The 24,079-nt window shown below is 37.5% G+C and overlaps 1 protein-coding gene and 1 pseudogene across 3 annotated transcripts in view; one reads left to right on the plus strand and one right to left on the minus strand.

Moving 5' to 3' along the window:
* NDUFAF2 (NADH:ubiquinone oxidoreductase complex assembly factor 2) overlaps positions 1-24,079 on the plus strand; it is a 271,984-nt gene that overhangs the window by 54,921 nt on the left and 192,984 nt on the right. The window lies entirely within an intron of this gene.
* On the minus strand, positions 18,432-22,170 carry LOC138845204 (high mobility group protein B2 pseudogene; annotated as a pseudogene).

The raw sequence follows: 24,079 nt of genomic DNA on the forward strand, positions 1-24,079 counted from the left end.
TGGAGGGTGAACCAATGGCAAAGGAAGACCTTTCTCTCTGTCTCTCTCTCTCTCTCTCTCTCTCTCTGTCCACTCTGCCTGTCAAAAAATAAAAAAAATAAAAATAAGAAAAAATAATTAAACAGTAACGAGTGGCTGGCGCCGTGGCTCACTTGGTTAATCCTCCACCTGCAGCGCCGGCACACCAGGTTCTAGTCCCGGTTGGGGCGCCGGATTCTTTCCCGGTTGCTCCTCTTCCAGGCCAGCTCTCTGCTGTGGCCCGGGAGTGCAGTGGAGGATGGCCCAAGTGCTTGGGCCCTGCACCCACATGGGAGACCAGGAAGGAAGCACCTGGCTCCAGATTTTGGATTGGCACAGTGTGCCAGCCGTAGTGGCCATTTGGGGGGTGAACTAACGTAAGGAAGACTTTTCTCTCTGTCTCTCTCTCTCACTGTCTAACTCTGCCTGTCAAAAAAAAAAAAAAAAAAAAAGTTAAAAAAAAATAGTAACGTGTATAGGTTGTTTTTTGTTGTCCCTGTCAGCTATTCTGATCTGGTGTTTAGCACATTTCTTTAAGTTCTCTTTTTCCTTTTCAGTAATTCTTTGTGTATTGAGTTTCTGTATTTTTAAAATATTTTAGTTCTTTTTCCATATTACTGATTTTTTTTTTCACTGTGGTCTCTTTCTTTCTTTCCTTTTTTGCTTTTTGTTTTTAATTTTATTTAAGTTCTACAACTTTCATGTATTTCATACATACAGAATTAGGAGCATAGTGGCACCTCCTCCTCACCCCCCAACCCTCTCTCCTGTCCAAACTCTTTCTCCTCCCTCTACCATTCCCCCTCTTACTTTTTACAAAGATCTACTTTCGATTTACTTTAATGTGAAGAAAAAACAACTGTTCCTCAATGGAAGAGTCAGAGCTGTAAACAAACATCAACTTTCTTTGCTTTTAAAAATCGTTCTGAACATTTTTATTGTATTAGCCATTTACAGATTACAGATGGTCCTCAAATTATGATGGGGTCATGTCCCAAGAAACCCATTGTGAATTCATAATGTCATAAGTTAAAATGTATTTAGTACACCTAACCTAATAGACATCATAGAACGTTTACATTAGCCTACAGTTGGCCAAAATCATCTGACATAAAGCCCGTTTTATAATGAAGTATTGAATATTTCATACTGAAAACTATTAAAAATGAAAAACAGAATAGTAATATAGGCATACTTTTGCATCATCATAAAATTGAAAAACCTTGAGTAGGGTTATTTCTCCTATGGAAGTACAATGTAGTACTTGGGTATCTCTATGGAGTTCTTTATGCCCTTTGAATCCTTAGAGATTTCAAAGACCAAGCAAGATTGTGTTATAGTTAAACTTACAGTGTAAACACCATGCAGTTGTGTAAATTTGAAAGGGACATATATGAATCATGCACATATGATACTCTAGTTGTAGAATTTTTGATTTCTGTGTGGTGCCATGCCTTTCCCGCCAGTAGAAATTCTCAAAATAATGACTGATTTCTTTGTTGCTTCTAGTTATTTTTTTGTGATTAGCTTAGATTAAGTTGTAGTCTTTGTAGAGATAATCAGTTCTTGTCCTTAAGCTCACACTGGCTAAACGTATGTATGTGTTTCTCTCCTGGCAAGGGATTTAAAGCTATACTTCGCAGTCCTTATTCCTTAACACCCAGAGCTGCGTCTCAGGTCCTGTGTGTTGTTGCCACAGTCTCAGTTCAGGTTTAGGGCTCTCACTTTGATATCTTTGTTTTCAGTACCTGAAGGCTTCTTTTTTTAGCAAAGAATTTTTTTAAGTATTTAACCCACCATTTTAAAAATATTTTATCTTATTTTATTTGTTTATTTGAAAGGCAGAGCAACAGAGAGGGAGGGACAGAGAGAAAGAGAGATCTTCCACGATAGGTCAGGGGGCTAGGCCAAAGCCAAGAGACAGGAATCCCATCCAGGTGTCCCATGTAGATAACAGGGCCCCCAGCACTTGGACCTTCCCAGACACATTAGCAGCAAGCTGGATAGGAAGCAGAGCACTTATACTCAAGTTGGCACTTTAGTATGGAATACCAGCAGCAGCAGGTTAATCCACTGTGCTGTAACACCAGCCAGTTAATCCATCATTTCTATGTGCTTACAGCAGGAAGGAAGCCCCTACCCATCAGCTTGGACTACCATGTTATAAGAATTTTTTTTTTTTGTATTTTTAAACATCAACAGCATCATCAGTGAAATTTGATTGAATCTTAATGTCCTTATGTTTTAAGGATGTCAGCAGATTTTCCATATTAATAACTTTAACTTTTCCTCTTCCTCTGGTAGGTATTTTTAAAAACATTTTCTTTTTATTTTGTGTTTTGTTTTATATATGTCTGGTACAGTAAGTGTTTTCTAAGTGAAAATAAATTGAATGTTTAGTGTGTACCCAGGGACATTCTAGGTGATTTTAGTTAGATTATTTTTTTAGGACTTGATGTATATTAGAGTTATATCTATAGGCCTACCGAATTATAAAGTAAGAGTAATAGTTTGAAATAGTTAAAAAGACAATTAATTCTCATACTAACCCTGTGGTTTGTAGTATTATTGCTGTTTTACTGATGAAGTAATTGACATATAGATACAGTATAAAATCAGTGCTGGATTTAACTGAGTCTATCTTTAGGGGTCCGTATTCTTAATCATTATACTGTTGCTCCTCTATTTGTTGAAAGATATCATTCATTATTGTTATACCACTGCTTAAAAATCCTTTCCCACTGCCTTCTGGATAATGTTTAAATGAATATTTTATTATGTAAAAATGAATATTTAAATATCCCAGCCTACCTATTCTGCCACACCACTTATTAGCCCTGTTCTCCATCTCCAATTACTAACAGTTTTCCAAAGGCACTGTGCTGTGTGAAGCTTTTGTGTGTTTGAGTTTCTTCTCCCTTCTGCCTCTTTTCCTGGCTGACTCCTGTGTGTCCCCAGGAAAAAAAAATGGCTCTTTTTGAAAGCTTCTATAAGTGCTCATTAACGCAGGTGTCCCTCTCTTCAGTGTTCTCCTGAATTTGTCCATCCTTAATGTGCTTATTTCACTATGTTTTAGTAAATGATTTTTTTTGTCTCTCAGCTAGACTCTTTTCTGAGGCTATGTCTGCACATCTCTGTATCCCTGTAGCCTGGTAAACATCACTTGACACATAGGGGATGTTCAATAAATGTTTGTTGAGTGAATGGATAATTGTCATTTCATCACTTGTTTTATATACCGTTCCTAAGGATTGCTTACTGCAGCACCTTGCTGAGTTTTTGAATAAGGTTGTGAGTTATTTTGTTAGTAATATTAATAAAAGATGTTTAAAAAATGAGAAGTTGCTATCTTGGAATACAAGTCACTTAATGAGTTTCTTAAGATATCTTTTTAAAGTACATAACATTTTTGCTTATTTAGTTGTAAAATAATATAAACACCAAAACAGTGTGTTGTGTAAAAGCAATGCTATTTAGTCACTCAGTTGAAAATGATTCTTTAGTGAAAAATTAACTGAGTTATAACTGTATTAAGAAGAACGACTGTTTTAATTCTTAATGTTACTGCTTTTTCTCCTGGTAGTGTTCAATGAAAATGTACCTCAAACTTTGAAGTTACCAGCCATTATTTTGTGACTGTGTTTCATTTGTGTACTGTCTTAACCTTGTAAATAGAAAATGTTAATTTTATCAAAGCTCCTTGTGTAATTCACACTAGATACAGTAAAAGTAAATAATGGACAAACATAGAAAGAGTCTCTCGGGAAAAGTTTCTTTTTGAAAATTATCAAATATGTAAATGTATGTCCTCATTTTCTTATAATTGCTTAGAAAATCTAATAGTTCCACTGGAGATGTTTTATATCATGACTTTTTTAAAAAACATGTTAACTCTTAAGTGGCAGGAAGGGATGAGAAGAGAAGATTGCTTGGTGCAGCCCGATAGGCAGTGTATCTGGGCTACCACTATTTCACTGCAGCTGAAATTCAAACGTGAGGAAATTGCAGAAATTTACAATTCAATGTGTGTTTCATCAGGGAGAAATCCACAGATTGTTTTGACACTCAGTTAGAAATCCAGCATGAAGATGGACGTCTCATGAAATTTGCAGCTGCTGATTGAATTTATATTTCCATAAAGGCCATCAACAGTAGCAGCCTGCAGGGGAAGAAGGGGGGAGAAATGACAAAAATCGTGCGGCTAGCATTTTCCCTCAGTGTTACAGCCACAAATTACTGGTAATAAGGGTTTACACTGACCAGGATTAAAGAGAAATATAGACAGCCAGAAGGGAACGACTTCTCAGTTTAATTGATGTTAACTAAGTATGTCTACACTTGATATCTAAATGTGTGCTTAGTCATCTGTAGAAAAGCTAATATGTACCTAAAAGTCAGTTTATTTATCTTTACTGTTTGAACAGGAAAAATAAAGTAGTTCTTGAAGTTACACAGTTTTATTATATAGGTTATTTTCATAAGAGCTTTTTTATGATAGAAGAGAAGTATTGTAGGAACAGAATTCAAGCTTTTTAAAATGAAATTAAAATAATTATTTCATGTTCTTTCAAGTAACCTACAGTTCTCATATGTTGAGAATGTGGATTCATCATTTTAAAATATTTTTTAAAAATTTTAGCAGATACACAAATAACAATCACAGTTATTAAATTGTCTTTTCAAGGGAATTATTCCTTTTTACTTTAGAGTAGGTTTTTTTTTTCTTCAGAAAAATGGACAAAAAGTTATTTGTTTAATGCTTCACTTGTAAAGAGCTCATATTATACATGAGTAAAATATTCATGGATTATAGGTGAACTAAAGGACTTGGGAATGTGTTCATTGTTCCTGCAGAGTTCTTTGTTTCTGTGAACAGTATGAGCTTTAACCATATCAGGATGCCCTTAGATAGCTTTATTTGAAAATTAGAATTTGCACAACTGCGATTATAAGTACAAATAGTATCTTTCTTGAGCAAAATATATTTAATTTAATATTATGTAATCTAAATATTAAGAGTATTGCCTAGAATACATTATTACTTAACATAACTGAATAACATAAATGCATAATTGTTGATCTGCAGTTTTTAAACACACTAGATCATGTTTAACATCACAGAAACTAATTCCAGTTAGCTTTGTATTTTGTTTTGTTTCATGATGTTGAGAACATTTAGTTTATCTTTAAACCCCTCTAATTTGAGAAGCACAACGTTCATTTCTGGTACCTGGGTTTCAAGGATATACATGGGTATTTCTTTGAGTTTTGAAGTTTGTGTTAGGTATCAGATAAACATCTTCAGATTAGAGTGCATGCATGTGCTGGTTCTGCCAGGAGCCTAGGAATGCTTGGTTTTTTCAGCATCTCTTCCTGTTGTCTTCTCTGTGTGTCAGTATCAAAACCTGCCAGTTCGATATGTTTTTACTTTTTATACACTAGTCGATGAGCCAAAGCAAAGCTGTGTTTTGAGAGAAGCATCACCGTGTGTGACAAAGGAAGTTTGCAAGTGCTTGGAAGATGTCGTTTTTCACGTGTGCTTTTTGTCATAGCATTACACAGCCACACAGATTGAGGTTGTGTATTTGATTTAGACTTCCCATTCTTTCTTCCTTTCCCTGCTTGCCCTCCGTTTACGGATTTCCTATCTTCAATGCTAAAGTATATGAACTTGGGCAATTTGCTGCTTATTGAAAGTCATCTTTTTCTTTAATTTGCTATCACTTCCACCACCAAAGCAAATCAGTGTCTATTCACTATTTTAGCTTGGGCTTTAATACATGAAATAAAATTCATTCATTCTTAATTTATACAATGAATAGGTTTGTGACTGATACCTCTATGTCAAAGATTATTTTGGTGTTGTTGGGGTTAGGATAGTAAACAAAACGAAGCCTCCTTCCTTTATGGAGTTTACATTTTAATAGGTAACGCAGACACTAATGGGATGTAGTATACCGTCAAGTATAAATATGAAAACCGCTAAAGTTAAGGTGCTAAACTGTGACACAATGGGAATGTGAAACTCGATATAAAGTTCAGGAAGGACCTCTCTGAGGATATGACATTTGGAAAGAGACCTGAGTGAGGAGAGAGAGTCTTCCCTTTATAGCATGAACAGCCCCTGCCCTGATTCGCTATCTGGGTTGCTTTCCCACTTCTCCCCATTTTTCTGGCATACTCAGGGTTAACAGTCTGAAATTATGCTTTTACAGTTTCCATAGCTTTTCCATGCACATACAACTTGTGTATTCATTTGCAAATGCAAACATCACAAGCTTTCTTGGAGGGGATATTGTTTATCTTTTTATAAAAGCAGAATAACTGTCTTCCTTGTCACTTGTGTTTCTTACTCATCAGTCAATCATGAACATTAATTAGGTCAAAAGATACTTAAGGTTTTCCTGTGATAACTACATATATATCTGTAACATGGTTATACCATAGTTTACTTAATCTTTGATTAATACAGGGGTGAACTTTTGAGTTCTTCTTTTATTACTGTTAAAAACCGTTCCAGCGCTGTGACATAAGAGGTAAAGCCTCCGCCTGCACTGCCAGTATCCCACATGGCTCCTAACTCCAGCTTTTCATCAGTGCAGACCAGGAGAGGCAGTAGTGATGGGCCAAGTACTTGGGTTCATGCCATCCATGTGGGAGATCACGATAGTGTTCCTGGCTTCTGGCTCTGACCCTGGCCCAGCCTTGGACATTGTGGGAATTTGGGGAGTGAACTAGAAGATGGGAATCCATTCTCTCTACCTCTTGTGTTTCAAATAAATAAATTTTAACAATGAAAAAAAAAATCTGGCAAGACTGCTGAAAAGTGGTCTGTACAGTTCTATAAGGGCAGAATTCCATAAGATAGCAAAATGTTTGCTGAGAAGATGGGCAGTCTGAGCATCAGGGAGATAGATGACAGATGGATTGAAAACAGTCTCAGATAATATACAAAACATAAAACAAAGTCACCTAGTGCTGGCAAGGCTGTGGCGAAAATGACAGTGGTGAGAACACGAGTTGTCAGAGTCTTTTTGGAAAAGACTTTGGTAATGCAAACTGCATGTATCCTTTGTCACCACAATGCTATTTCTGGGAATTTGTTGTACAAAAATAAAAGTGTGAATTGGAAAGTATATTTGTATACGGTGTTTGTGAAACATTTTTTTTAAAGATTATTTATTTGAAAGAGTTACACAAAGAGAGGAGAGGCAGAGAGAGAGAGAGGTCTTCCATCTGATGGTTTACTCCCCAGTTGGCCACAACAGTCGGAGCTGTGCTAATCTGAAGCCAGGAGCCAGGAGCCTCTTCTGGGTCTCCCATGTGGGTGCAGGGGCCCAAGGAGTTGGGCCGTCTTCTGCTGCTTTCCCAGGCCATAGTAGAGAGCTGGATCGGAAGTGGAGCAGCCAGGTTTTGAACCAGCACCCATATGGGATGCTAGCACTTCAGGTAAGGGCATGCTTTACCAGCTGCACCACAAGGCCTGGCTCCTGTGTTTTAATATATAGTATATTCATTTTGAATACATATTTAAGTATATGCCTTTACCCTGTGTGAACTTTCTTTAAATAACACAAAGTGTGGCACATAGGAGAACAGTTTGGGTAAATACTTGCTTTCAAAAGCAAATTAGGTGGTGGAGGGTGTTGATAATGGGGAAGGCTATGCATGTGTTTGGAGCAGGCAATATATGAGTCATCTCTTTACTGTCCTTTCCATCAGACAGTAAACCTGAAATTTAAAGTCTTTAAAAACAGAATGAAACTAAAACCCAAGTATACAAGGTGTTTTTTTTTTTTTTTAATTTTCCCACATGTTGAATTGTCTCTGTCATTGATTTCTTTTCGTCTATGCAGATAGGCAAGAGTTCACTATATTTTAAAGTTGTTATGGTCCAAATGCACTCTTTCTTTCTTTGTGACACTGTTTCCCTTTGAGGTTTAAGCAACCATTTTTCTTAAGTTGCAGGTTACTATAACAGGACACACTTATATTTGTCAGATTGTTGCCAGTTACTTTACATTTTTTTGTGGCTCTAAAATTGCATGCATATTCTAGGGCTTGCTCTGAAACTTTTGAGATAATATTGTTGACACAGAGTGTATCCTGTGCTGCAAGTCTCTTTGCCCCTGTATCTGAACAGTGAACAGAGGGTCAGGCCAGGTAAAGAGCTGTTTGTCATCTGCCAAGCTATTTGTTCCAACGGGATAAAAGTATATTTCCATCTTCACATTAAAGTGTAAGCAAAGTACACCCTAGTTTCAACCACTCTCTTCATTTTAAAATCTTCGTGTTGAAATGTGCCTTTGCCATCAGCAAGCCCAATCTTCCTTTCACAGAAGGTTGCGTTTATAGCTAGAATCAGAGTATTCTGATTTCTGCCTTTCTTTGTTCTTCATGACAAGTGGGAACTATAGTGACCCAGCAAGAGCCTGGGTGATCCTGGAAGTAGTCTGCATTAGCAGCTGAACTCTAGAGAAAAGGAAAAAATTGATGTTGATTAAGCCCTTGATGACAGAGAGCCTGCATAGAGAGTCTCAAAGAGTATTCAGTCTTCACAACAGCGAAGAACAGTTGTTAGTTCAGATTTTTACTGTAGAATTGAGCGTGACGATCTTTGGAGCTGGGCATGATAATATGGCATATATAGAAATTTTAGATAATATGTCTTGCTGTCTTTGATAGATAGCCATGGAAAGCATATTGGTTAATTCTAGGACTTCTGACAAATACAGTTTGAGGGTATAAGGTGGAATGCATGACAAAGAGGGAATCTTATCAACTCTTTTAAGTCTGGGGTTGCATTATATAGAGCAGCCAATTTTACTTGACTCTCTTATTCCCATTTTTCCATTCCCTAGGTTATTCACTCTGACCACTTTAATGCGATCAGAATATATACTACTTTTCTACTATTTGTTAGAGATTCATGGCCTGGCTTAGAAACTGAGGCTTTGGGAGAACTGTTTCAAGCTCTGCTGTCAAGAGCAGAGCTCAGCTCTTGGATCCTTTTATCGAATCTTACTATTTAATATAGACTGCTTTTCTTTTTTGAGATGAAAAACTCCCTAATTTAGTTCTTTGGTGTTTAAGACCATTGGTTTTGTTTTCTGTTTCGTTTTGCCTCAGCTGTTTTCTTAGTTTTTTTTTTTTTTTGTTAAATGCAAAGTGTTTTTAACCTATTGTATTAAAAATCTAAAATCACAAGAGACATTATATGATATTTACATAGTTTAGCAATTATTTATATCTGCTTCCTTCCTTCCTTATTCTTTCTCTCCCTCCCTTTCTCCCTCCCTCCATTTTTAAAATACAAGCATAAATTTGAAGATTGCTTCTAATTCCCCAGATAACTGATGAGATCTCCTATACCAAAGATTAGTTTACATAATATAATCTTATCATTTTAAATTTGAACATTAATATTCCCTGAATCTACTAAACATTGATTTCTTCACTAGTTAGTCTAGTTATGTGCCATAGGTATAACATCTCTATAGCTCCTTAGCTCCTTTCCTTGGCTCCCCTGCCATATCACCATCATCTGTTCTGGTTAATTCTTTTGTCTGTTGTTTGAAACTTAGTTTTGTGTAGACCCCTTGGTAATATCCATTGTGCCTCAATGTAATATTATTCAACTATACGGATTCTGTCCCGCTTGCTCCTCTTCCAGTCCAGCTCTCTGCTGTGGCCCGGGAAGGCAGTGGAGGATGGCCCAAGTGCTTGGGCCCCTGCACCTGCATGGGAGACCAGCAGGAACCACTAGGCTCCTGGCTTTGGATCGGCACAGTGCGTGGGCCATAGCGTCCATTTAGGGGATGAACCAACGGAAAAAGAAGACCTTTCTCTCTCTCTCTCTCTCTCTCTCTCTCTCTCTTTCTCTCTCTAACTCTGCCTGTCAAAAAAAAAAAAAAAATGAAATTCTACCATTTGCACCAAAATTGAAGCAACAGGAGGACATCATGGTGAGTAAAATAAGCCAGACCCAGAAAGACAAATACCATGTGTCCTGCCTTATATGTGGGAGCTAAAATTTTAGAAACAAACAAAAAAGAAAAAGAAAAGAAATATCTGTGTGTATCAGTATTGCTGCAAATATAGTTTTGTAAAATTGTTTTATACATTTGTCAAACCAGTGGCTAAGAATGTTATACTACTGTAGTTTTAATGATATGTGATTACTTTAAAATTGACTGTATATGGGTGAAATGGTCATTTTTCCATTCAATTATTATTTATTGCCATTGTCTATATTCCCACTAAACTAGGCTCCTATTGCTTCTTACTTGATATCTTCTCATTCGGTGAAGTAGTAAGCCTTTTTACTGTAATATAATTTTAAAATACATTATCTCAAAAACTAAAAATAAAGGGATAAGGAGAGAGGAGGGGTGGGATAGAAAAAGGGAATATCATTATGTTCTTAGAATTGTATCTACAAATCACATTGAATCCATTAAAAACTAATTAAAATTTTTTAAAACTTAAAAAAAATCCATTGTGCTTATCAACACTTCAACTGATGTGAGTCATTGATATATATGGCAATTTCTTTACTCCTCAACAACCATCAGATAGCTATTATGTTCCCACATAGATAATTCTATTGAGTCTGTATAGGGGTTTCTTGTATTATTATACTATATTAAGGCAGTGTTACAGAACTCTTTATGCCATATGTTTATGCCAATACATAATTAAGGTTGTATAATAGTATGGTAAATATTAAAAGCATCACTTCCAGTAGCAGATTTATTATATATTATCTCTCATTGTATAAATGCTTTGCTATTCCAAATAATACCTGTTTGTGGTATAGATTTAACTTTGATCGTATAATTATTTATATTTTCCTTTAATATGACCTGTAATTAGTAAGTATAGAACTACTTTGTATACTTTCCTTGTGGAAGTATCACAAAATTATACATATTTATTTCAGTATTTGTTCAGCAGTAATTCATGTTGTTCTGGCTATAATAATTTTTTTTTACAGATTTTTATTTATTTATTTAAGGGGTACAGTTACAGAGAGAAAGGTCCTCCATCCCCTAGTCTGGTCCCCAATTGGCCTCAATGGCCGGAGCTGGGCGGATCTGAAGCCAGGACCCAGGAGCCATGCAGATGCAGGGGCCCAGGTGCCCCGGTCCGTCCTCCACTGATTTCCCATGCCACGAGCAGAGAGCTGGGTCAGAAGAGAAGCAGCTGGAACTAGAAGTCACGCCCATATGGTGTGCTGGCACTGCAGGCTGAGGCCTGGCCCACTATACCATAGCACCAGCCCCAGCTATAATAACTTAAACTCTTCTTGCTAGAAGTATTTCTTGCAAAATGTATTTTTTGAATATGTTTTTAAGAATCAGAGCAAGGATAAATCAAAACTTCACTAAGAAAACCACTTAGAAGGAATTATGATTTCTTACAAAAAAGAAACAGGAAGAAAGTAGACAAACAGGAGGGGATATTTTTATATTTAATTCTACAAGGTGGTGGGCATTATGGTTCAGGTTTTTGAGCCACCACTTGGGATGCCTACATCTTATGTCAGAGTGCCTTGTTTGAATACCAGTTCCTCTGCTTCCAAATCCAATTTCCTGCTAATGTACCTGGGAGGTAGAAATTGATTGCCCACGTGCTTGGGTTCCTGCTACCTACTTGGGAGACATGGATGGAGTTCTTGGCTGTTGTCTTTGGTCTGATCCAGCCCTCCTGGCTCTTGTGGTCATTTGGTTCTGACCAGCACGTGGAGCTTCTTTCTCTCCTTATCTCTCATTATCTTCCCCCAACCCCCATCACTCTACCTTTCAAATAAATAAGTAAATAAGTCTGTAAAACAAAGATATTTTTAAAAATTCTGTAAGGAAAAAAGTGCGCCCTCACACCTATTTCATTTGATAAGTCAATAACTAAAATTCTGATTTGTTTTATTAGAAGGAGAGTTAGACATCTATTGCTGGTGGCCTAATTCTGACTATCAGAGAGAAAACTGATTGGTAAAGTACTAAGGTGAGAGAAATTACTAAATAATTCTAGAGTTTATTATAGTCAAGGAAGGCAATACTATTGGGAGTTAGATGCAGACTCTAACCTAGACATTAGAAAAAAAGAATCTTCAAAAAAAACTCTGCAGAAAAATACAGGTAAATGTTTATGATTCAAGAGGAATGGAAAGATTTAAAAAGAAAAAAAAAATCAAAGCTGACAATATACCTGTTAATAACCCTGATGAGGAGGAGGTGGAAAATTGGCTCAAAGGAGTGCTCTGACTAGTATTTTAAAAGGGCAAGTGCACAAAAATATCTGTAACCATAGCCGCAAGATATGTGATGTCAGCAAGATAGGAGACCACATGTCTTCCCACATAATCATAAACACACCATATATTTTGATACATTATATATATAATAATTGCCTAAGGCCTTTAAAAACAATTCAACCAATCAGCATGTTCAAACTGTGAAAGCAACACAAAGACAAGAATAGTTCCTCAAATAAGTAAAACCATCTCAAAAGAGATGAAATTAACTCTCAAACAACACAAAGTGGCTGGCTTTCTGCTTTGATATGTGAATTCATGTATGCATATGTTTTTTTAAGATAGGTAAATGTGTGTAGGTAATATATTCCGTTTTGGTTATATTCCATAGTCTAAATATGAGTGTTAAATATTCACAAAGGGCTAAAACATTTGGACCATAAACATCTCAAAAGCTTAAGGCACTGCATGAGAAGATACAGTGTATTTTTAATGACTGACAGCAAAACAACTCTTTTATCTTTTTTTTTTTTCTGGAAAAGGGACTTTTAAACTGCATATAAAACAAATATAGGCAAGCAGGAACTAAAGCATAAAGGAAAAATGCTGAGTGCATCTAGAAATGGTTCAAACTCCTGGTAAAACCAATCTTTGCACCCTGTGTCTTCAACGCAGAACAGCTCCCTTTTCTCCTCTGCTTACACCCAGAGGAGCAAGCCATGGCCTGCACCTGGGACCTCATCCTGGAGGAAGCATTCCTCAGCTCATTCTCTCTCCATTTTATAATATCTTAGTTTTTGGCTTCTCTAATGCTAAACAAACAAACAAAAATGTCTTTAGTTCTTTTTCCTTGTTTGTCAGTGAATTAATGTTAAGTTAGATGTTTTCATTCATCTAGATCATTTGCTTACCCTTTATCTTGAAATAACAAAAAAAAAAAATCCTAAGAAAGCTATGATATCTAAATAAACATCAAAATCAATTATATTGTTCCAAATGCAAAATTGTTATAAATAGAAGATACTTAGACTCTGTATTAGGTAAATCATAAATAAAGCCTTTGAATTTTGTGGTTTAACAAAAAAGTATGTTTCTTGAATCAGGCAGCTGTCATTTATCATATATTGCCATCACTTGTGTCACCGGTGGTGGCTGGCTTGCCTAAATTCTTTTTTGCAATAGAGTAATGAATTACACTTCAGAGAGCCAAAAGTAGGGGGTTTATTAAAAGTTTATTAAAGGATGTTTCAAGGGAGGAAAGGGCCAGTTGAGAGAAAACATCACCCCCTGTAGGGATAATAAAGCAAAGTTTATTAAAGTACATTCCAAAGGAGGAACTGTCCAGTTGAGAGAACCTGGGTTTTTATCCCTAAAGTATTTTGGGCATTAATGTGGCCATGACGCTCATGTTTGGTATTTGTGATTGACATCTGGGAGTTGCATACCTTTGGACACTCTGCACATGTGGCTATAAAACTAGACTTTTCTGGCTTGGCCAAGCTCCTGTTTTATCAGGATATTTTAACTGCAAGTTAATCTGCAAAGTGGATACTCTCGGATGGCCCCAGATGGAGAGCAGCGTCCTTGGTTCACCTCTGGAGGAGGATCTTGTCCCTCCCCTCCTCCCAGTTGCTCATGTCTAATTACCTGCCTGACGCTTCAAAAAAGTCTTCAAGGTTGACAAGGGAAGATGAGAGTTGAGTTGAGGCTCACTTGAAATGATGTTAAGGGCAGGCCTATAAAAGGCCTACATCACTTCTTCACATTCCACTGGCCAGAAGCCAAGCACTTGACCCTCACCTAATTGCTGGGGAGGCTGGAAAATGCAGGAGAGCTTGTGCATATTTGGTGAGTGCTGCCTCTGCTGTAAACTGTTAAATTCAGTTAGGTGAATGTTTATTACAGTGTGCATGGGACTTTTCCATGCACAGGGGTGAAGACAAAGAGGGATATGTCGTGCTTTCTTCCCTAGTAGTTTATAATCCAGCACTCATTGTGGGCCACAGCCTGTACTTCATTGTAGATTCTCAGATCCATAGCCTATTTTTAGTGTTATGAAATTAATAACCAGTGGGCATTGTGGTGAGCAGATTAAGCCACCACTTGAGATGCCAGCGTCCCATATCTGACTGCCTGGGATCACATCCAGCTTCCTGCTAATGTGTACCCTGGGAGCAGCAGATGATGACTCAAGTACTTGCATTTCTGTCACCTAGGTGGGAGACCTGGATGGAGTTCCTGGCTTCTGTCTTGGGCCTGGCCAAACCTTGGCTGTTGTAGGCATTTGAGGAGTAAACAAGCAGATGAAAAGTAACTCTGTTGCTTTGCCTTTCAAATAAATAAAAATGAATTTTTTAAAGGATTAAACAAAATCTTAAAAATAATAACTTTTTGAAAACAGCCAAATGATTTCTATCTGCCATCTGCATCAGTTAGGATTCATGCAAGAAACAGATGGCACATTCAAATTAGGTGATTTGAAGGGAGTTTCATAAAAGGACTTTGCAAAGGTATGGATGGGGTCTGCAAGGGAAACCACAGGGTGCAAGAGGTCCCAGCTGCAGCCCTGGAAGGCTGCTACCAGGATGTCTCTACCATTGTCAAGGCTGCAAAGGCAGGGGGAAGCAGTGGTGTCTGGGACTTGGAGACTACTGTAACTCTAGGCCAAGGGATAGAGTCAAGTCTTGAACCTCACAGCAAGGGAGCCAGCAAAATACATTCTCTCCCCTCACCCTCTCCTGCCCTCCAGTCTCTTGTTGATGATCTCTGGTAACTGAACCCCACTGGAAGCCAGAGGAACAAGGAGCGGGGGGCAGACAGGAAGAGTCTGAATCTGGAGGGGCAGGCAGCACCCATCACCCTACACATTTTTTTCACCTGTTTGGCACATATTTTTGAGGCCTTGTTAATTGCAAAGTTTTAAACACTAAGGGGGGCACATAGAAAAGATATGCCATTTCCTTCAATAAGGGGGAAGAGACCTCCAGCAGAACCAAATTTCAAAGCTAAGTCTCCCGAAGTTTTGTGTTTAGGCACAGGCTGAGTGACACCTGAAGCTTTAGACGAATTGTGAGTGGTGCAGATCAGAGGAGGAAGAGATGAATATGCACTCGGCTTGGCAGGGAAGGTTTTGTGGAGGAAACGGAACTTGAGCTTGGCTGTGGAGGGTGGACGGGTTTTGTAGATAGGAAAGGAACAGAGTCATATGTGCATACAGCTTGCTCAGAATCTATTGCAGGTGGAAGTTCACACAAGGTTAGTGATCATTAAGTTTGGAAATAGTTCAAGGTCAGACTTTAGAGAGTCATAATGAGAAAACCCAGAATTTGTGGTTTTGAAAAACTGAACATTTTTCAAAGAGTATAAAGTGTCATGAGAGAAACAGTTCTGCAATGAAATAAACTTGAGAAATGCATACTTCCTACCCTTGGATACATGTATTTAGCATATTATAGACTAAGACATCTTGCTATAAATAAACTACTTTTTCTGTTAACCTTGCAGTGGCAACAAAATTTGCCTTCTACCCGCCTCCCCTTAAAAGTAAAACATGTTAAAACCCTGTGAAACTCTGGTATTCTTTAAAAACATGGTTTGGGAAATGCTTCTACAGATAAAGCTGTTGTATAGTTCTGAAAGAGTTCTGACATAATTAAAGGGGTGTTTCGGGGAGATTGTTCTGACATTGTGGTTTGGCCTACAGGTGATCATGTGGGAGGTGATTGGTACCGCATTGATCCAGGCGCGTAGTGCAGGTCTGCACTGAACGGTGGTAGCTGAGCCATAGAAAATGCAGACAGCCTGACCTGGTGGCTGATTATATGTGTGAGAAGAGGAGAGCAGGGAGTCTTAGAGATCAGTGATGACATAAACTATGACTTTCAGGCCCAAGTTTCCCAGCTCTGGAAGTTTGTGAAACTGCAGGCTGTAACATGGGTGGCTCTTCAAGAATAAAGTACAAAAAAAGAAATTGGAGAAGATGGAGTCACAGTCCATAAAAGGCAACTTAATGCTTATTTTGAAAAAGGAGTTTAAAAGTATGTGTCCTGGACCTGGTGTCAAAACTGGTTGTGATTCAGCCGGCGCCGCGGCTCACTAGGCTAATCCTCCGCCTTGCGGCGCCAGCATACCGGGTTCTAGTCCCAGTCGGGGCGCCGGATTCTGTCCCGGTTGCCCCTCTTCCAGGCCAGCTCTCTGCTCTGGCCCAAGTGCAGTGGAGGATGGCCCAAGTGCTTGGGCCCTGCACCCCATGGGAGACCAGGAAAAGCACCTGGCTCCTGGCTCCTGCCATCGGATCAGCGCGGTGCGCCGGCTGCAGCGGCGGCCATTGGAGGGTGAACCAACGGCAAAGGAAGACCTTTCTCTCTGTCTCTCTCTCTCACTGTCCACTCTGCCTGTCAAAAAATAAAAAAAATAAAAATAAAAAAAAAACAAATAAATAAATAAAACTGGTTGTGATTCAGACTAGAAGAGCAGTGTTCTGACCAGACCGTTGGGCTTATATGTGTGTTGTCAACTCAAACTGTGTGTTTATTGATCATAATTGTATACATACAACTTTTATTGGATCCCACCCACCGGGCGCAGACCAGTGTAGACTGAGAGCCAATTGTATCTTGTTTATTTGGAGTATTAGAAGTGATAACCTAAAAACATTACTAATTTTTGTGGCGTGTTTCTTAACACCTTTCAAACCAAAATCATGTTAGGAACCAGCTGCTTGTTTGACGTTTATTTGTTTAAAGCCACATATGAAAAGAAACTCATTAGTGTTGGTTAAAGAGATAACTGTTAAGTAAATCATTTTAAAAGTATTTATTATTAGATCATAATTAATCACCCGAAAAGGGGAGAAATCCAGCAATTCTGTAATACTGTGTGAGGCTGTATTTCTTAATTGATGCTTTATGTGCAGCTATAACTTTTTTTTACCTCATTTCATATGCTTGCTGTCATTTGCCCATATCTCTTCTTTGCATGACTGCTTTTTAGCTTAGCTTCTTATATTGTGTTTTTATTTATAGAAGACAAAGTACAATGTGATGCTTCTTCCTATTACTTGCTCAATTCCTTGTTTAAATGCTAAATCCTTATTTTAATGTAGTTTGGGGATAAATTTACTGAAAATATTCAGTGCTTATATTTTCAGTTTTGAATTTATTCATATTGTGACAGTAATTGGTAGAAAACTGTTTCTCACAGCTGACAGGCCAGAAAAAAAAAGGCTTGGGGACAAAGCTACCACATGCCAGAGTGTTAAGGACCCATCAGATATTTAAGGAAGTGGCATTTGTACTTGCATTATTTAAGCCACTATTGAGAAAAGGCATGGGAATAGGCCATATTTGTAGCAAGCATATTATAGAAATCATTCACTAAAGAATTGTGTTTTTGAAGAAGGTATAACATCTATCAGACATTTTATGAAGCACACAAACCAAATAGATAATAGGCTGTATAAAAACAGACTAAAAACCATGAAAGTTATGGCATATGTTTTTTTAAATCCAAAAACCCAAAGAAATACTTCTGCATCCTCGAAAATAGTGATTAAGCCCAAATTTCAAACTGAGTCTTAGTTGATAACTTTATAATTATCTATCACTGAAACAGTATTTGGTAAATAGTAAAGTAAGTAAAGATACAATTCATATTTAATCTCTGTTTTGCCAATTAATTTTTATCATTGATTTCAGACTGTGTTTTAGGGACCTTTGATGTTGGGAATCCTTAGGTGATGGAATTGCCAGTCTTTCATTTTAATGATTATGGCTATATTTGTGTTCTTTCTGGGAGGAAAGACCAATCATACTTAATAAAAACCACAGTTTCTCACTGAAAGCTCATCAAAGAGAGCACCAACTTTACCCTTAATTCCCTTGGGGTCTGCTGGGCGAGCAGAAAAGGATGGAACAGTCATCCTTGATTGATTTTTTTAAAAACCAATGGGCCAAACTTTGAAGAACCATTAGGGTATTTCAGAAAGTTCATGGAAATGGAAAATTAAGTGAAAATAAAAGTAGAAATCCATACATTTTTTAAAATTTATATAGCTCAATATACCATAACTGTTTGGCACTTTGAAGATGTTCCGTTAAATCATCTCAGATCCTTGTGAAAATGAAGATTTGTACTCTTAACTGATGGCATTACATACTTTTTTTTTAACATACATAATTTTATTACAAAAATTTTTTTAAAAAAACACAGAATGCAACATCCTAAAAAAAAATCCAAATTTACTAATGATACTAATTCCTACAACTTTGCTGTGCTACCATACACAAGTCAAGAAATTAAAGAAACCATTAAATATTTAGGAACATTCAACATCAGAAGCTTTAAAATCTAACTGTATGTAGTAGCCCCTCAAAAAGCTACAACCTGCATTTAAAAAAAAAAGTATTTTCTCTACAAAGAATCTTATCAGCTATACAAAAATCTGTACAGTTTTTTATACTGAAGCTAATATTGAGCTGCACTTGAATTCACATTCTTAGCAAAACAACTGCCTGAGCACACACGTACACTCCACACTCATCATTACAGGATAGCTATTTATTCTTCATCTTCATCCTCTTCCTCATCATCTTCATCTTCTTCCTCTTCCTCTTCTTCCTCCTCATCTTCAGGTTCATTCTTCTTCTTTGAGCCTGTGGGCCTAGCAGGGCCCTTCTTTCCCGCTTCACTTTTGCCCTTGGCACGGTATGCAGCAATATCCTTTTCATATTTCTCCTTTAGCTTAGCTGCTTTCTGTTCATATGGTTGTTCATCTTTGGCTGACTGTTCAGACCACATCTCACCCAATTTTTTTGCAGTGTCCCCAATGGACAGGCCAGAGTGTTCACTTCTGATCTTTGGGCGATGTTCAGAGCAAAACAGAAAGAAGGCAGATGGTGGTCTTTTAGGAGCATTGGGATCCTTTTTCTTTCCCTTCTTAGCACCCTTGGGAGGAACGTAATTTTTCATCTCCCTGTCATAACAAGCTTTATCGCTTTTTGCCATATCTTCAAACTTGGACTTTTCCTTTGCAGACATGGTCTTCCATCTCTCCGAGCATTTCTTAGAGAATTCTGCGAAATTGATCGAAGAGTCAGGGTGTTTCTTCTTGTGCTCTTCCCGGCACGTCTGCACGAAGAAGGCATAGGAGGACATTTTGCCCCTCGGCTCGTTGGGGTCTCCTTTACCCATGACGACGGAACGGCGGCCACCTGGTGCGAGTTGTTCCTCAGACTCCCGCAGAGCGGCCAGATCGGACGGCGTCGCTTCCTTCCCTCAGCTCCGGCGTGAACTGGTTTATCCGGCATTACATACTTTTTAAGAAGTTACTACGTTCTGGAACACTTGAACCTGACATTTTACACTGACAAGTGTAACTGTCAAATATTTTTTTACCTTTTTTCCTCTTGCATGGTCAGTGTAATGGGTTGAGCAGTGTCTCCCAAAAGTTCATGTCTGCCCAAAACCTCAAAAGTAACCTTACTTGGAAAGAATTTTGGCATAGATAATGAAGTTGGGGAAATACTGGAGTAGGGTGGGCCCTGAATCCAATGACTGGTGTTCTTTTAAGAAGAGGAAGAAGCTCTTGACTCCTGGCGTCAGATCAGCACAGCCCTGGCCATTGCGGCCATTTGGGGAATGAACCAGCAGATGGAACAGCTCTCTCTCTGTCTCTGCCTGTGCCTCTCTAATTCTGCCTTTCAAAAAATAAATAGATCTTTAAAAAAATGAATTTAAATACGGGCTTAAATTTTACATTTCTAGGATACAAAAAATGATCATGAAATATTTTGTTATGTCTAAATATAAACATTCTCCATTTACTAGAATCATTTTTATCTCTCTTTAATTAGAAGTACTTTTAAAGTATTGCTTTAACTATTTCTTATCCGAGAGTTGAAATATTACCAGTAGAGGCACTAATGATGATTGGAAGTGGTGTAGATTATTTTCACCTGTCTCAGTTTTCCTCATTAGTTTTATTGTACAAAGATTCCTAGCATTTATATTAAATTCTCACCCTTAGAGAGTATAGATAATAAATATTCATTGTTTAAGTCATTGCAGGAAATTTATAAGAATTTCCTGCTAGAATAAAAGAGAATCAAACTTAATACTTGGTAGTCTTATGTGAGTGATTGTTTTAGTAACATGAATTTATGAATTATAAGCAGAATTTATTTTATTCTACTAGGTGAATAAACATCACTTGTGATTGTTAAACCTTTATATATACATGGGCAAAGACTCAAATTATCTTCAGTAATGAGAAAGGAGTCATTGTTCATAGCTGGTGTCTGGCAAGAATGTCATATACCAATTTACCATGTTTCCAAGGGGAAAGTGAAGATTTTAAGGGCCACTTAATAATTATTCTCTTTATGCTGTCCAATAATGCTTTCACATGTTATGAATCAAAATAAAAATCCCTGTGGCAACCATGAGCAAACCAGTATGCCTGACAGTTTCCCTGATACATCATGTGAATGAGTCATGTGAGTGGTATTATCCCCAGTAAATTTAAAATCCAGGTGGGACCTTGTGGATTTGTTACTAATATGCTTAGATTTTTTTTTTTTAGAAATAGCATTTGTCCATTCAGACTTAAGACTATTATTTTAAATGCCCAAATTAGCATAGTGACTTTGTTAGCATTAGGTTAGCCATAGGAGATTATTTAACTCTTATTTGAGATGTTGTGGGTCCTTTATAAACAAATAATTTCCTGGTTATAATTTAAACTTTCCCTAAACCCGAGTGTTCATTTTTAGAAGACCAGTTGCATAAATTGTGGTAATACAATTGTTGCAGCTATAAAAATAATGAGGATACACTTATGTATTTATATGAAGAAAAATATTAATATATGTACATATATATATTACTAACAAAAAGGAAAAGTATAGAATCATTTGTAGAGTAAGCCATTAATGGAAAAACTCAAAGGGGTATGTGTGTGTAATCTATATATGCATATACATTATTTATGTTGGCTTTTTATACCAAAAAAAAGTCCATGGGAGGATAAACAAACTAATGAAGAGGTGTTACCAGTTTGTGTGTGCAGGGATGGAAACTTAGCAGATGGGATTGCATGGTGACTTTTTCCTTATATACCATTTTATGCCTTATGTTTGAGCCATATGAATATATTAGTCAAATAGGTAGGTACTATTATGTTTTTAAAAAACATGCTGGTGAGTTCCATTTACAAAAAAAAAAAAAAAAAAAAAACTCCACTAAGTGGAACCCTACTTTAAAAATTGTTTCATTCAGCGTGGGTATTTGGCCCACATCCCATATTGCAGGATTAGAGTTTCAGTCCCAGTTCCATTACTGATTCCATCTTCCTGCTAATAGGCTTCCTGGGAGGTAGCAGGTGATGGCTCAAGTAATTGTATCACTGACACCCACATGGAATACCTGGGTTGAAATCTTAACTGCCAGCTTCCAATCCAACCTAACCCTAGCCCTTGTGGGCATTTGGGGAGTGAATCAGCAAACCGTAGCACTCTCTCTCAAAGGAAAATAGATAAATAAAAATGTTAAAAATGGTTACATTCATCCAGATAATGGAATGTTGTTCAGTGCTAAAAAGCAGTAAGCTATTAAGGCATGAAAAGATACAGTGATACTAAGTGAAAGTAGCCAGTGAAAAGGCCTTTATGGTATGATTCCACCTATATGACATTCTGGAAAAGGCAAAGCTATGGAAAACAGCAGTGAAGAAAGGTTGCCAGTGGTGGGAATAGGCATAGCACAGAGGATTCTTCGTGCTGTGACACTGTTCTGTATGATACTATAATGGTATATGTTGCTTTTAGTTTGTCCAACCCCATAGAATGTTTAATGCAAAGAGTGAGTGTTTTTGTAAATTAAACTACGGGATCTGGTGACAAAAATGTATTAATGTAAATGCATCATTTATACCGAGTGTACCACTCTGGTGGGTGATGTTCATGAGACATAGGCTGTGGGCATGTATTGGGCCGGGGGTATATGCGTCCCTTGTGCCTTTTGCTTAGTATTGCTGTAAACCTAGAAATGCTCTAAAAAACAGTTCATTCGGAAGATTACATTTTTTTAAACTTTTATTTAATGAATATAAATTTCCAAAGTATGGCTTATGGATTACAATGGCTTCTCCCCCATAACGTCCCTCCCACCCGCAACCCTCCCCTTTCCCACTCCCTCTCCCCTTCCATTCACATCAAGATTCATTTTCGATTCTCTTTATATACAGAAGATCAGTTTAGCATACATTAAGTAAAGATTTCAACAGTTTGCTCCCACACAGAAGCATAAAGTGAAAAATAATAGATGATTTTTTAAATGATGATGAAATCAGATCAGACCTATTGTCATGTTTAATCCCAGTGAGAGTCAAGTTGGGAATTGATAATTTCTTTTTTTTTTTTTACAGAAGATCAGTTTAGTATGCATTAAGTAAAGATTTCAACAGTTTGCACCCCCATAGAAACACAAAGTGAAATATACTGTTTGAGTACTCATTATAGCATTAAATCTCAATGTACAGCACATTAAGGACAGAGATCCCACATGAGGAGTAAGTGCACAGTGACTTCTGTTGTTGACTTTACAAATTGACACTCCTGTTAATGGCATCAGTAATCTCCCTATGCTCCAGTCATGAGTTTCCAAGGCTATGGAAGCCTTTTGAGTTCTCCGACTCTTAGGAAGATTACATTTGAGGTTCGAGAGGAATTAAGAAAAAATAAAGCAGCTGTTAGGTGTAGATTATTGTTGAAGCCACCAAAAAGGTATAAAGACAAAGCCAGTTCTCTGAAAGCGTACCGTGGTTACAGCAGAAAAGATCATCTTTATCTTGTAGGATTCTACCACTTCTTTGAATCGTGCTATGATTGAACTCCTAAATTCTTTCAGGCAGCAAGCGAACTCTAGTCCTTTCAACTTTTCTGTAGATGTGGTTTCTGGATTTCATATTTTCCTAGTTGCCTCCCTCTAGTTCTCCATTCTGTCCACATGCTCCCTGAAAACGTAAGGTCCAAGGTGAAAAGGGAGCTTGGTGTAACTAGCTCTGGTAATGATTTTTTCACTTGTCGGCTTTTAGGATAACTAATAACTGAATCTACTGTTCTGCCCATGGGACAGGATATGTATTAAGTAGTTCCCTTCCCTGTGAAACAGCATAATAACCATGCTGTTTTATTCCGTAAGAGTTTCTCCTCTGTTCTATGAAGCTTTCTACAGTGAGACATTCCTATTATTGTGAAACTTGGTTAACTGTTGCTCTTAGTTAGCTCCTTCCTGTCTGAACCACAGGACAGTCCAGCAAACATCACCAGTTACCCAGCCTCATCCCCTCAGTGTCTGTCGTTAGTTTAACTCTGGCTGACTTCACAGTAACCCTTCTCTCTGTCTCCATGCTATGAACTAGGCCATAAAACCTACAGACCTCTGCCTCATGACGAACTTGCTGGAAAAACTCTTCTGTTAAATGAGGTTGGCTCACATGTGTGTATTGTTGCACTGCGAACAGATCTTGGACATAATTGTATCATGTATTGTCTTGGACATAATTGTATCATGTATGGTGCGTGCCTATTTGAACTTGTACAATGATGTGTAATTGGAGACCTTTCCTAGATATTAACCTCTTAGTATTCAAAAGACAAGCACCTTAACGTGCTAACTTCTCTTCGTGGGGTTTAATAGTTTATGTCTGTGTCTTCCTACAATTAAAATTTTAAATAAGGGATTTTCTAACTGTCTTTTAGTTCCAGGTCATTTCTGTGGGCGAAAATCTCATGTTACATAGTAGTG

This window comes from Oryctolagus cuniculus, chromosome 14 (assembly GCF_964237555.1).
Source record: "Oryctolagus cuniculus chromosome 14, mOryCun1.1, whole genome shotgun sequence".
Classification (NCBI taxonomy): Eukaryota; Metazoa; Chordata; class Mammalia; order Lagomorpha; family Leporidae; genus Oryctolagus; species Oryctolagus cuniculus.